This window comes from Synchiropus splendidus, chromosome 6 (genome assembly GCF_027744825.2).
Source record: "Synchiropus splendidus isolate RoL2022-P1 chromosome 6, RoL_Sspl_1.0, whole genome shotgun sequence".
Taxonomy (NCBI): domain Eukaryota; kingdom Metazoa; phylum Chordata; class Actinopteri; order Syngnathiformes; family Callionymidae; genus Synchiropus; species Synchiropus splendidus.
The window spans coordinates 20,852,092-20,868,098 of record NC_071339.1 but is presented as its reverse complement, the minus strand read 5'-3'; the positions used below and the strand labels follow the sequence as shown (position 1 = coordinate 20,868,098).

At 41.7% G+C, this 16,007-nt stretch overlaps 1 protein-coding gene across 1 annotated transcript in view; it reads right to left on the bottom strand.

Moving 5' to 3' along the window:
- Positions 1-16,007, bottom strand: part of asic1b (acid-sensing (proton-gated) ion channel 1b) — a 198,388-nt gene that overhangs the window by 163,759 nt on the left and 18,622 nt on the right. The gene's annotated exons all lie outside the window — the stretch shown is intronic.

The following is a 16,007-nucleotide window of genomic DNA, read 5'->3' as shown; positions in this document are numbered from 1 at the left end:
AGGCAAAGAGGCTGTCACTGCAACTCATCTGTATGAGAACTTTAGTAAAAATTTATATGCATTTTTGCCCATTCAGCACCAATTTTATAAAGTATATGTCCATCCAACCATCATCTTCAAATGCTTTTTCAAAGTTGGTTCGCAGGGGCAGCAGATGGAGCAAAGAATCCCACTTTCCTCTCATCCGGAACCTCCTCCACTTCTACCAGGGGTTGTGCCAAGGTGTTCACAGGCCAACACTTGGCCTTGGTCTCTCGCCCATGTGCCAGGTCACCTCCTCTGGGTTATTTCTGAGTGAATGAGCAGTGGTTCTCCTCTGAGTCTCTCCCAAAAGACTGAGCTTTTCACCCTCTCTCCACAGGACAGTACAGCCGCTATCTGAAGAAATCTTTGATGGTGGATGTAGAGCAACCCTTAAATTTGCCCTTTGGCTCAGCTCTATCTTCACCACCAGAACAGCACGATGACTGAGTATGTCTCTCGCTCTCAGCCATCTTTCACTCAAACAAGAACCCTGAGATGTGTGAACCCTTCCACCCAGGGACAGACCTTTAATGGCCCACAAGAAATAGAATATGAAATTGTATATTTACAAGGACCGGCGGTGACAGTGCTCATTGGTTATTTTCAATGCCATCATGAGCCAGTGGCTGTACTTAAAAGTCCTCAGCAGCAATGGTGTAAAATTATAAACCATTATCAGCGTATTTAGCGCAGCAGCTGTGGGCTCGCCGGCTTAGCGGGCGCACAAACTCAATGAGAGCATTACCGAGCAGCGGCAGTATTTCAGCCAGGCCCGCTTTGGCTGCCACCTCCTGTCTACTGATTTGTAACCTGGGCCTTCGCACATGCATTGTGTCTGGCATCAGGACCAAATTACTTTGCTGTATTAAAATCGAAGTGCTGCAGTAAGCTCTGCCGCGGCGCTATATTAATGCCATTACCTGCATTTGCTCATGTGACAAACGCTGCCAAACATATGAAAGAAAGTACAAAGTGGAATATAATTCATACCCAAACATGTTGCCAAATACAAATGCCAAGTACATGAAAGAGACGGGCACGGAGGATTCTCCCAGATAACGCTTTAATCTCCAAATAACTTTAAATGAAAAAGGAAGTTTGCCTCTAGAGGGTTCTCATGAAGATGCAGCTCTGCAATTTTCTTTAGATCACACGTTTTGGACTTCTCTGTGCCCAAGTGGACATGCACACGCTTAGTGGAAATGAAAAGACCCAGAAATGAGATGAATATGCAGCCTGCACCTCTCGCCCGTTTGCAAACTATAAATTAGGTTTGGGTGAAGTGTCCACTCAGCGATCTGGGCTGATTTCTGAGGCGCTCTCCCTCCCTTTTTGGAAGTGTTCCCACTTGCATGTGGAATCCAGAATCCAAACAGACGTCAAAAGACAATTAGTTATTGAGCGATTGTCCATAAGTCTGGTGTAATACATCAATATTACAGTAATTATTCCATGGTTTATAGTTAAGGCGGCCTTAACAACAACTCCCACCACTTTATCCCAAAATAAAACTGACAGAACATATTGTGTATAGCATTACAAACACAACAATGTCCTACGAAGCGTGAGCTTGAAGGTGTGCCATCTTCTTCATTGTGTGCCAGAAGACACACAGTGATACATCGCCACCTACAGGAATGCCATGTGTACTATTTGTTTGCAGCTTATCTAAAATTGTGTCCCCCAAGTCACATTCTGACCCCAGCTTGTCACCACTTTCATTTGTACTCACAAGTATTACAGTCACAAGTGTCATGTTCCGTGTTCCATGTTCTCTTGTGCTTTATTTTGTTGTTGCCTGTTTGTTTCAGTTTCCTTCTCTGTCTCCAGCTTTCTGAGCGACATTCATTCATGGGATTCAGATTCATTTGCAAATCAACCTCACATGGATTTCAACACCCCTGTCCCAGCTTGTGTCGCCAGATGGTCGCTTCGCGTCCTCATCGTATAACTCCTTCAATCCTCGCTTCTCTTGTTCTCCTGTAGTTCCAAATTCTTTGCGTTCTTTTCTCAACCTCCGTAGTTACTCTCGTTTCTCCCCCTTCGTTTATTGCGTCTTGCTGCTGTTGTGCGAGTGTTTTGATCAGACTCGCTTTTTTCTGTTTCCCCGTGTTACAGTTATTCCTCGTGTGTGTGTGATTTAGATCTACCACTGAGCGCCTTTTGTTACTTGGGCGTCGTGAACAACCTCGAGTGATTCTTCTGGGTCTACTGGGTTCCACATCCTTGACAAGCCATGACAAGCACGGGGAATTGAAGAATATGGAAATCTGGGACCAAATCTGGCCCACCAAGTCATTTTATGTGGCCTCCAAGTGACTCAAAATCAACCCCCTTTAACACCCAATGGAGCTGAATCTACTGAAAAGTCAAGAGGTGGTTTGGAAACTTCCAAAAACAAAAAAAAAAAAGGAATGCGATGAATGAATGTTGACGTACGTTTTTATATAGTCATAAGTAAAACAGTGACAGTTATACTATTATTAGAATCTGCGTTACACAAAGTCATCATCATTCATCTACACAGTCTCACACTGATGGCAGTTGGCAACAATGCAGTGAGCCATCTGAGCCACCAGGAGCCACGACACAAACATGTCTTGAGTACGCATGACATTGCCCCGATGAAAGGACTGACAAATGTACTTTTAAGGAAATGGTTATTTTTAAAAAGCTGAATCTATGAAAATGTCAACATGTACGGACTGTCAGCTGTCTGACGTTAAAAGAACACACATTATTCAGGCATGAGGCGAGAATGAGATTTAGTCATCGTACATGGAGGGATGGTGAGAAAAGCACTGGGGAGGCTGCTGACGACAAAGACAGAATACTGAACGACAGCTGGAGGGCATTTTCTTTCTTGTGTCGGCGCTCGGATCCTGAAGCGACACACCTCAGCCCTGATAGCGAAGCGATGAAGCAGAGATTCACACAGAAGCTGTGAACATCAGGCCCTGCAGACTTCCACTTATCCCAAACTGTTTGACTGCAGGAGATCTTCTGTGAGTCTCAATAAGTGACATATGAGGAAATGTAGAGCATCGCGAGCTTGTGTAGAGGATTGTGCGTCACATCCCGAATCACTCAACGCACACATCGGCCTCATTTGATCACCGCTGTGCAGTCAGCATTGGATCAATTCTCCTCACTCTATTGAAAGAAATTTTGAGCTGAAAAAATTTTTTCTTATTTCGTTTTGGACACATCTCCATGAAATACAACACAGCCAACTGTCAATATTCTCAACGCTCTTTATGTGAAGAATACAAACATCAACGGCTGTAAACAACAGCGATGCCTTCAGGCCGTGTTGGGTAACAGAGGATAACAAGGACACACCGGGTTTGTTTGAGCGATGAGTGACAGACGCTTTTTAAAATGAGGAGGGAGATCCAGCACATCTTTTATTGATGTGCCTGACAACTGTTGACTGACTCGCACAAAACTGGGGCAGTGAGTGAAGGTAATGCAAACACATCAGACAGAAGAGACGTAGCTCTGAAGCTTAAAGGAGGGGGTACCAAACTTAACAGATTCTTACGTCTGAGTTAGATCAAGTTTTAGGCACTTTGTCAGGTATTTTTATGTTGCGATGTTTCATCTTAATTTCAGGTATTCATATATTATTTTCATGTGCATGACTTTAGATCTTTGCATCAATTGGCTTCATTTTTATTTCAAACTGAAAGAACCAAGTTAGATTTCTGACTCACAAGTAAGCTTTAATGAATGCAAAGTGATGTTGAGTTCACCACAGAGCCATCCAGCTGCCCACTAAACTAAGGTTGCATTACAGTGGTGTTAGAAAAGTCTGGGTTTAGGCCAGCTTTTCTATGACATCAAAAATGCCCTTAAACCTCACGCGGGAGGAATCCTGGATCGATGCCTGCACCACGTCAACTGGCTCCTTCAACATGGTGGATCTATGGTTCAACAGCGAGCCTCCTCTGGTGGTTCCAGACCCCCACTGAGACAACTATTTTTATCCGCTTGTACCCACAAAGAGTGGGTATAAAGAGTAGGGGCATCAGCTCTTCATTCCCAGGACAGAAGGATGTAGCCTCCTTATGAGCAATCCATTTTTTATGACCACCCTCCATCAACCCATGAAAAAAAATCCATGATTCAAGCACTATCTTGAATCACAGCGTAGTCACATTAAAGTCGCTTTTTTTTAAAGTTTATTTTTCACGAAGGCTTTTCAGAAACTATAGATTTTTCGAGGGACAGATAGACGGACAGTCGGTAAGACCGCCGCAGACAAACAAAAGCTCCTTGTCGAATGTAATTGTCAAACTACAATTGTGAGCTGAACTTTTTGTTTCGTATTTAAGATGATTTGTTTTTCTAAACGGTAAGCTTTTGATCTAGAGATCAAAGGACCAACAGAAGCCATCAAAGTAAAGCACACATTAAAGCACTGAGCAGACTTGGGACCAAAAAACAATTGAATATCCAGTAAATGGAAGAAAACAGAGAATTCCACTGGGGCACACTGACGCTTCAGAATATTTTTTTTTTTCTCATCTACTCCCAAGACAATATTCTATCCTGCTGTCTCAGATATGAAAGGTGAGATTTCTGACCCATCTCTCTCTGCTTTTCCCAAACGTCAAATCTTATCTAACATTATCAGAGGGAAAAAAAGAAGTGTTACGAAACAGTGGAAAACTACATGCGCACGGCGTCATCAATCAGCCTCCCTAATTATCAGAACCAGCTCCAAATGCCAGAAACATTCATCTTGTTTTCCCATCATATTTATTTCATGAATCTGAAGGTGTTAAATGAGCGAGATAGGAGAAAAATAAAAGACGTCAACTGTAGTGTTCCCATGCAGAAATGAAGGGACAGAGGAGGAGAAGCAGCCGTGACGGTAATAGATTCAGATCATGGCTAGAAATTAGACGACAGCAGCATAAAAACACGACGGATCTGTCTGGAAAAAGACGACCCGAGCGGCACCCCTGGATTTGTTCAGTTTCTCAAATAACCTTTTTAAAGATTTAAAATGTATAGCTTTGGATGTAACAAATCATCTTGCAATCAGCAGTGTGAAAAGCCAAAAAGAGAATTCCCACTGAAACAGATCGTTCAACACACAGTGTTCGGGGCAAGGATAGAGGTTGTATTTTATGATCTACAGAATACATTTGAGGTTAAATTAAGCATATTTGTGTTTGGAGTCAAGGTATATAACATATAAAATATACAGTATGACATGAGTGTGACCCATAAAACTAAAGCTGTTTGGTTTTTTTCCCATGGAAGTATCTCCCGCAAAGACCAAGAACAGGAGAATGAAGACCAAGGACTGGATCACAATGCCAACATTGATCGTCCGGTGATCTAGTTTAGAAAAGGCATGAGGTTGGAGATGAATGGAATTTTGGGCTGTTGGGTCTTGAGTTTAGAGCAGGGCTTGTGAGTCAGATGAGAAAAAGGAGTTTCTTTGAACGGCTCTCCGACGTCCAACTAACCGCAGTTTCTCTGACCGTAGCGTTGTCAACGGCAGCATTAGCAGCCTGCTAATAGCGGGATATGCTGCATTGTACATCAGCTGGTATGATCAACCTGGCGCCTGGGAGCTTCATCGCTGCAATAAATATTAAAAACTCAACTCACAACTGTTGGTCTTCACTTTTCATTCTGTTGAGAGTATGAAAAGTGAAGACCATATATATATATATATATATACACATCAGTCAACCAGGTTCCCGACCCCTGGCTTAGAGCATATGATATCCAGATGAAATCCCTGTCCAGAGCTGAGACCATCAAGCTATGGTCATGAGCCTGTGAGAAGAAACTTGAACTCTGACTGGTCACAGAATGTTATGGAGGTTTGTTGAGTTGTATTGCTAGATTACACTGACACAGCGACATCTAGAGTACTGAATACTTAGGTGCCACTGTCATTTGGGCCAGTTGGTTCACGCGCTGCAGACGAGGCACATCGCACCACATTGTAGTCCAACAAGCTGTCATCAGAGTTCTACATTGACTTGCATGTAAATCTCCTGCTATTGAAGCTTCAGCTTCATTCTTCCTCCATGTGCAGATGAACGTTGGTGGAAACCGTTGTCGACTTGTTTGTCTTTCAACGTCCATCAATCCCCACTCCTTCCCTCCTCCCTGCTGCCGCTGCAGACAGCCTGAAGCCGCTAACTTCCCACCAAACAGAGAATCTCCTGCTGGCACTCATCACCGCTCTTATTTCAGGGCGCTTCCCCGCCCCCACCGCTCCTCTCCTCTTTCCCACTCCAAAGCCCAGCTCTGCAGTCCCTCAGCTCTGATCTCAAGCAAAGTGTTTATAATTGATTCTGTGGGGATAACTTATCTTCTCCACTTTCTTTTAAAACTTTCTAACCACCAAAGGTTTCACCCCCCATTGCGTTAATCCCCCAGCCGATACATCATTAATTTTTTTTTTTTTTTTTAAGGGGCCAGCTGCAGTGACGGGGTCGCATGCAATAAGAGGATTTTAGATCTTGCCAGGCTCCCAAAATGTGCATGGGTCCCCAGATTTCCCTGCAGTACATCAGAGGACACCACTGAATCCTGCACATATTCCACCCACAGGAGCAGTTTACTCCACAGGCGACACTTACACTTACAGCATAATTACGAAAAAGTTGTGCAGTGCATAAAGTTCAGCAAATTAAACAGCAGCGGAAAGTGTGTGTAAACAGCCGTACTTCAATGACCTTACTGTGGACCACCACAGCATTGACAAGGAATTAGATGTTGACAATACTGACTAACTCAATAATCGAACCATCCAGTTTACTGGATGATCCAGGCAACCTTTAAGCAAAAGGTGTATGTCACATAGAAATCGGCAAGTCAAGTCATTGTGACACGACAAAATGATTCCATTCACAAAAATACGATTTCAATGCAATTTCCAAGAGATGCTGACAGATGGTGTTGCAGATTACCATCTGGATCCACAACTCTTTCGAAGAATTTTGCTTTGTGGAGTTTGTGTGCATCTTCTGCTGAGCTGCTTCTCCCTCAGCTCATGACCATCAAAGATACTTGAAATGCTTTAGAAGGCATTTCGCTATATAGAAAATATAATGGTGAAAGATAACAGGGGGTAAAAAATAAATAAAGCAGTGAGACTGAAAATGACGGCTGAAACTAGAAAAAAAGGAACACATAAAAGCAAAAATAAAAAAGCAGCAGTGATCATTACATTTGAATCTGCTCTAATATGAGTCCAGTAATGCTGACCCAGTCTAGATGAAAACAAAATGGCAAACATTGATTTCTGTGTTGTACAGAAATTAAAAACCATAATACATATTCTAACCTTTGTGCATGACAACATTCCATTCTTTCAGAAGCAAATACATGACACGTATTCACTTTTTGATGACTTATATTCAGGAAATACATCTCCAAACTTCATTTCTAATGCATGTGGTGAATCCTAAATCCATTCCCATCAGCCCACAGTGACTCCCCACCACCACAGTTGTGCTGCATGATTACCATAATGACTGTATTGAACTATTGACATCATCACGGACGTACTGCTTCCTCAAGTCCCCGAGCTGTCGCCAAGTGAGACACCCGGATGATGCATCGCCATTTACTTAGCGGCAGACGTTCAACTTTAAATTCACTCTCTCAAAAAAGAAATAAACATCAGAATAAGTTTGCTCTGGGCACAGCTCTGCTTCATTCAGATTGAATCACAATGACACGTTTTGATTTATTGATGTTGCGCCAAATTAATCTGATTTTTTTCTTTACTATTCCATTAAGCCATTTCGTATATTACGACTAAAACACAGCTAAAAATTGCTTTAGATAGCAATCGGAGGGAAACTACACATCTGTGCAGTCGTTTAGCAAACACAGCTTGACCTTCGTCTATCAGCATGTCACGGAGGGCAGGGGCTCCATATATCTACATACAGTCCATCTGAGCTCCATGGCTGACCTTCATTACAACCTTGAACAAAGCCCATCTTCGTGGCTTAAGGATGTCCAAGCAGTCGCTGGATGTTGTGGTATTTATGCTCATCCAGTTTCTAGCATCGCAGTTCAACCTCCTGAGCTCTGGTACCACTGTAATTACAGCTTTTTGCTCCAGTTTTTTTTTTCATTATTACTCAGAGAGAGATACTTTGAATAAATAATAGTTATGTTTGAGCCAGCAGCAGCGTCAGTAAGACGCTTGACAGAAAAGATTCTCGGAAGAGCCCTGATGAAGGACTAACCACAGCAGCATATGCGGCACGTCTCTTGAGCAATATAACACGACTAAATTCACATTACAGCGCACATTTCAATATCTTCAAATGTCAACTTCAAGACGGCGCTGGAGTAGTGAGATGATGAGAGTTGAATACAATGTCGGATGTCATTCAGAGCGGCAGCGCTGCTTCACCTTAAAGTGACGGAAATGTTTTACTTATGCTTCCGTAACTGAGCACAATCGAATTGATCGCGTTCTCGTGAGTGTCAGGAATTTATCCAGTCACACAAAGAACAGGATGAATTTAAAAAAAAAGCCAGTCATAAATAGATGACAGTGATTTGAGGAGTCGATTATAGCAAGTGTCTTGTAAGTGTCAAAGCAGTTATAACTTGAACTGCAGAAGTAATAAAATCAGAGCCAAACTGATGCCATTCATTGTGATGACACTCAAGTCGGCGCCCTGTCTATTCTGTTCCCAACAATAAAAGGTATCAACGGTATAAAAACTATACAGGACAGAAAACCAGCTTCAGCAAACACTTTGTTGATTTAGAAGTGACATCAGAGCGAGAGTCTCTGAAGAGGCTTTCACCATTGATCCCGTCTCATTAGCATCATATGTGTGGGCAGAGAATGCGAGTCAATGCGCCAGACCAGATGGAGCCAATAGTTCAATACGGTGATCATGGCAATTATGCATAAGTCCGGGTTACACAAAGGTGGAGGTGGGGAGTCACTGACACGGCGGAGAGTTTAAATGGGCTGAGGGACAGCGCCAATGTACGCCAGAGATGTATATCATTGCTCTTAATTTGAAAATATATTCAGTGGCTGGATCAGTTTCTATTATTCAGACTCCGTTCAGGCACAGAACCATATTTGACCCTTTGACTCTTCCTGCAAGGTCCATTGAGTCTTTGTTAAATTTTAATTATCCATACATGACAATGAATTTAAATGTTAGTGAAGGTAAAGGGCCTCAAACCTGAGAGCTGGTCTACAGGTCTAACGCTGAGCTTGGATGGCAAGCCACCAAAGATTTTCCCACTCATTTTTCAAGCCACCGTGACCACGATGACATGCACAGAAGAGTAGGACAGATGGTCATATACAGTACATGCAGGTGAGAAAGTTCAGTCGCTCATGGTCAGTAATGCCACTGAGGCACTGAAGCACTATAAATTCACACTCAACTGAACTCAACTGTCACTTCTGATTTGCTTTTTTGTTTGTTTTTTTTGGTGGTGTGTGAGATCAACCATTTCTGACACACAATGTTGTGGTGGTTCATAGCGCTATAGTGTGCTGTGTTACTTCCATTGGGTGAATTCATGTTTGTCATTGGGTTTGTTGCTTGAAAAGTAATAAGAAAAAAATCAACATATATGTTGTATCAGTCTTGTCTGCCTGTTTTTGATGTATTGCTACAATGACTAAAGGTAGTGTGCGCGCTGTTAGCAACATAGGTAGGAAATTTCCGGAACTATTAATCACTGTTATAGTTCAATTTGTGACAACAACGTGTTGGATGGAGCCCAAATGTACACACCTGCATATTGGTGTCGCACTCCACCAATTGTACGCGACCAGTGATATTTACGAAGTACTAAGTGAGATCACAACCTTTTTCAGTAACAAGTAATCTAACACGTTGCTATTTCAAACAAGGTTATCAAATTTATTTTACTTATCTAAGTCACCGTGCGTTACTATTGTTGCCTTTGTCAGGAATATTACCATTAATATTACCATTCGCTTTCTACAACTGTCAGTCACGGTTTCAACACGCGGGCAGCTCACGTGTCAAGCAGCCACACGGCAGTAAATAATATGCGCGAGGAGAGAGATGCACGTTTCTAGCTGAAAATATAGCCACTACCTTGAATTAGTGTCTACTCTAGATGACGGTATTAACCCTGTAGTGTCCACCAATGCGCAGATTCACCAGTTAAAGAGAGCAAAATAAAGTAGCCTCGCAAAAGTGTGGACTCAAAAAGCTATGTACCAGTTTTTTTTTATTCTTGACAGGTCAAGTTAAACGACACATAAGATAGGTTTTTAGACTTTTATAGATTATTTTTTCTTTGGCGCAGTAGGAAACGGTACTGATGTGATGTACTGATGATGCATTTTCTCTTGAAAGTCAGAAATAAAATGATGCTAAATCCTAAAAATAATGGGGCATTCCCTACATTTTATTATATAAATGCCAATATATCACTTTGTTTTGTTTTTCATTCTTGTTGCATTTTGGGTGTGGTTTTTGCTCCGATAGGTGAGAGTGTGAGAAAGTAAAACATTGACTGTACATTCATATACCGGTAATTGACATTGTGCTAAAAAGAATGACCCCAAACATGGAAAAACACCCCCAAGAACTCCAACCTCAAAATTGACATAAAAGATATTGTTTTAGCGACGAGAGCAGTAGATGGCTGCCAAATGTAACTTGACAAGTAACTTTTGTTACTTCTAAATTCAAGTCCACAGTAAAGTAACTAAGTTACTTTTTCAGAGAGTAATCAGTAGTCGGATTACTTTTTCAAAGTAACTGTGTACTGTACGCGACACACACACAAACATTCACAGATCGTAGACCACCTTTTACTGGTCAGCATGTTCCACAGTCCGATTGGTCCCTTCTCACATGCTGTTAACTCAGTGCTAGCCCTAATGGGCAGGAGTCCCTTTAGAACATGTGCAGCCCGCCTCATATCCCGACATGGATTTTAACAAACCTGCCACAGTCGGAGCAGCGTACATGAATTGCTTTAGAGGAATAACAAACACCACTCTCCCGGCAACATCAATGACATGTACATTTCTCACAATTGTTTTATATTGAAGCTGTTATTTTCCTCTCATGCAAATTGTAAGAAAAGCTTCTGTTTTATTGTATATTGGGCGCATAATTGTGCCGACATAAGAATGGAGCTAGAAAGCAGCTTAGGAGTCTTTACTGTGACTTCAATGCTAAAAGCTCATGTGTGTCTGCTGATAGAAGTTGGTGGTTGCTGCAATTGCTGTGGCAGGTTCAGCTCTCAGTGTCTTTTGTGCCACGGCAGCACTTGACCATTATGTTCATTCCCAGCACAGAGTGTTCCTCCTCTATTTCTCATTCTAAGCATCTTGATTTGTTTTAAAAAATGTGTCCCAGCACTGGAAAACTGCATTAATAGTGGGTGTTTATCACAAAAGTATCCCAGAGTGGTGTTTGCTAGATCACGACTTCAGCTTCCTCCACCTTGACTGATCTTGATCACTGATCAATACTGGTTTAAAAAAAGAGCTCTCTGAAAACACTGCCATTTCTGCCGTCCACACGGATTCACTAGAAACGTTTGTAGTACAGTACATATTCCAAGACTGTAGAGCTGTAATTCTCTCGCTGCAAATAAGAACACGATATGGCATATGATCGATTGATAAGAAACATGGGTGCTTACATATGACGCAGTTGAGCGTTGATAAGAGTCATCACTGAAGTGCAAGTCTTCAGAGGCATGAGAGAGTGACCTGGGACGCGTGTTTTGAGTGCTTTTAGCAGCCCTGCTTCATCGACACATTATTAACAACAACCTAAACAGTTGTTGTCGAATGTATACCACTCTCTTGTTCGCCGGTATCATTGTGAGGTAGCGACTTAGACACATGGATAGCATGCCATGACACCTTCCATGAAAATGAAAGGCCTATCCAACATGGAACTTACCGACTGACTCTGTTGCCATGTGGATGGGGTCTTATTCATCTCACATTCTGCTTCATCACCTTCATGAACCTCATTGGATGTCTTTCATTCTCCTTTTGCTCAGTAAATCCATCTCCAACATTCCTCATCCGAGATGTTCCAAGTCTCTCCCCTACATGCATCCAAACCATCAGAGACTGACCTCCCCAAGTCTGTCTCCAAGACAAAAGCTATCACACCCCAAAAAACCTGACTGTCTAACACCGTATCCACTGTTTCTAAATCATGATTCAAGGCAGGATTCACAACTTTCCTTTAAAGTAGTGACGATCAAGTGAGGCTTCATGAAACAGTGTTGTCCTTTTAAGATCCCACGAGATGGCACTCTAAAATCTTTGGATTTGGACAACACATTCAAAGAAAACCTCATCATTTTTACATCGCCACCTCCTGGCTTCTGAAAAACGGGACACTGTTTCATGAAGCCTCATCTGCCCATCACTATTTCAAAGCTACCCTTTCACACAAGCTGCTGCTTTTATGTCACAGATCACCCCTGAAAGTCGCCTCTGCTGCACTCTCTTCTTCACCTGATGGCAGAGCTTGTTGCTGCTTGGTTGAAATGGCATAAAGCAGTGCTTATTGACAGCACAATATTTAAGATTAATCCCTACAAACATACAATACTCCAGCTTCTATAGAGAGAAAACTCTGTTTATGTAACAAGTGAACTGCAGCAGGAGACACCAATTGAACATGAGCCTGTTTCAGCCCTGATAAGACTAGATTACGTGACAGGTTGGCCACAGACTGTGTTCCATTACAGCTATATCAGAACACTGATGGAGATCCTATGACACTGTAGTGGTTAACAAAAACAAGAGAGCAATATCATCACAGTTCTGCCCTCTCTGCCCTTAAATGGTGATTTCCCTTCTAATGCAAAGGCTCTCTGCTTCACAGGAATTCTCAGCTGAGCAGTTTGGTGCAGGTCAAGTCATGTACCAACACAGCAGAGGCCATCTGCTGTGAGCAAAAGTAACTACGGCAAATGTGAACACATCAGCACATTACACAAAATACACGTCTGCTGCCGTAACACTGGGTTTTATGGGAAGCAGCGGAAGGCGATATTCCACCTCAGAGGACTGATGAAGGACACCAGGCTGCTGGTGTAGTGTTTCAACATCCAGACTCAAGTAGGCCAGCATCACACAGAAGTAGTGTTCATCTACGGATGACGCGTTTTATCTTTGGATAAAAGGAACCGAGTGCTAGCTCAGCAAAAGCGATGAAACAGTCAAGGTGAAGACCCCACATTTAAGATGAGTTTTCCTTTCTATCCTCAAGCTAGGAAGGAGAATAGCTCTGATAGAATGGGTTTTCTTCCATGTCTGGGTGGCTTGACAACAAGATTACATCTCTGCTCCAGCCCAGGAGCATCTCAAATCCCTCAGCCTGTTTATGAGGGTGAGCGATGAAAGAAACCCCTAATACTTACTACAGCACAATGACGTTGAATATGAATGACTAATAACTGTCAGCAATAACTTTGGAACCTCTTCATTAAACAAGTGCCATGGCCATTCTACGGCAACTGAATGGGATTTCAAAGAAGAATGATCTGCTGACTCAAGCCGTCCGAGAAGTCACTTCGCTGCCGACCTGCTCTTTTGCTGATCAAAACAAACAACACATCTTGCAGCAAGATTTGCATTTCATTGGTCAAAATTCTGCGATGCAGCTGAACTACTGGCAAGCCCTGTTGTTTTTGCAATACAGAAAACCATTAGTTGACATCGAAAATACCAGTCCACTGCACTTGGTTTTCATTGTTATGGAACAAACACAGTTGTAGTTATAGAAACTTTTAAAGTGAAGTAAATTTTTTAAGTTCAATAGATTTTAGATGTTGCTGTTTATACTGTGCATTATTCTTTTCAATAAAAAAAAAACAAAAAACAAAATATGGTCCATAAAAAAATTGTGTTCAATTCCACTAAACCTTCACCTCAAAATGCAGCAAACATTTGTAATATATATATATGTGTGTGTGTGTTCTATATCTGTTCGCCCATTTTACCTCTGTATTCAGTTAGTCGATTTGATTTATTAAGTTAAATGTCATTTCTAAATGGATAGAACGTTTAATTAAATTACTTTGTTTCACTAGGAAAAAAAGAGGTCACGCACATTATAACACACGGCAAAAGAAATTCCAGCTGATTCTGCGGTTTTGCTGCGCCACACTATTATGTCGCACATTTGCTGAACAGCAAGTAACAAGACTCGATGCATCAACCGCGTTTCCCTGCTGCAGCGAGCAGCCGCTGCGCTGATGATGAAAGACGACTGAGATTTAAAGGGACTGATGACAAAAGTTAACAAGGTTGCCATTAGATTTCTTCACCACACATTTACATTCCAGTTTAAGAAATTATTTTTATCACCACCTGGAGAAACGAAAAGAGACTTAACATTGTTTGTGATGTTTCCCATAGAGATATTGGTCGACCGTGTTATGCCCCAAATGAGGCTTCATCTTACAGTATCAGTAGTCAAAATCCATCACACTATCATGCGATGCCAAGCTGTGTCACTGTTACCGCAACTAAAAATAACCACGTTCATGTCCGCGGAAGCAACACAAACGATAGCAAGGAGCAGAGCATGAGATAAAGTTATCTGCAATAGATTGCTGTTGGAGCAGAGGACTAGAAAATTGCTTTATGCCAAAAAAAAGATATCACAACACCAGGAATTGGTGCATTACTGCATGCAAAACACATAGTAGGAATTTAGAGAGGAAGGAGAGAAAGATCAGAGAATGTCTGGAGGGGTGGAAGTAGACTCATTTCTGGGCTATAAGTCACAATTATTTTGGTAGTTTCCGACTATTTTCCTTGACAATTAGTTAACCAGTACGGTGGTACCGAATGCTCACAGGCAAACAAATGCAAACAACAACACTAACTTACAAAACAACAAATTCACCAACATTTAAAACAGAAGTCACAACGGACGTTCCAATGCCACGTAACCCAACGTCACAAAAAGGACGATACATGGTAACCTGTAAGGAGGAGAAATATTCGCCCAATCCACCTTTGCTTTATATGTGTTAAAAAGAGTGTTAGCATTATTATAGCAATAGCTACTACATTATACAATCAAAGAGCACATTCGTGCACATGGCATCATCGTATTACTCAGTGATACTTTTAAAAGTCTAATGTAGTAGATTTCTGAAAACCATGAAGCAACATCGATCACTTAAACTTAGTTTTCTGAAATCTGTCGCCCCTTTCTCCACAGTCATTTCGTCATCCCACTAACTTCTGTTGTGGTGTCTGTAGTAATGTCGCAGCGTTTTGCACAAAGAGAACGATGATGTTGACAACTAATTTAATCGTCGATTTTGTGTTGACAAGTTGTTCTCCCCCCGTTCTTTAGAGGAGAAGCTTTGGAGCCAACCTACTCTTGGACGCTCGACAGATCTCTTTATCCATTACAAGAAGTTGACTGCATCCTGTGAGTTCATACATCTAAAAACCACATACATAACAAAATATTTATTATTACAGTATTAATACACTATAATATCGATAATAACAGTATCGCTATTTTCTTGCATCCATGGGAAACATACCTTTGTTATTACATGCTCCGTGCCTGCACTTGCAAGGCAGTGTATTTTCTTGCGCTCACATTACACAAAAGAAAATCTTGGTCATGCACGCATCACCAGCTAAATGGGAAGATCAATAGCTTTAGCTAGATGTTTTGCTACTCTGCACTCAGGAATAAAAAATGTGATTTGCCTTTGCTGTTTTGATGAATATGCCCGTACAAGGAACGTGATTTTGGGAACAAGAACAAAAAGATGAATCCTTCAAAGGAACATGATGCAGGTCACATGAGTTGCCATAAAAGTCAGAGGTATTCAATGAATAATAACCGCAAGAAAATGATGATCCTTGAAGCAAACCTACAAACTATTCCATCATGCTTATAGTCATGATTCATTTTCCAAAGCTACAGCCAATTTCTGCCCCATCTTCTGCTGTATATGAC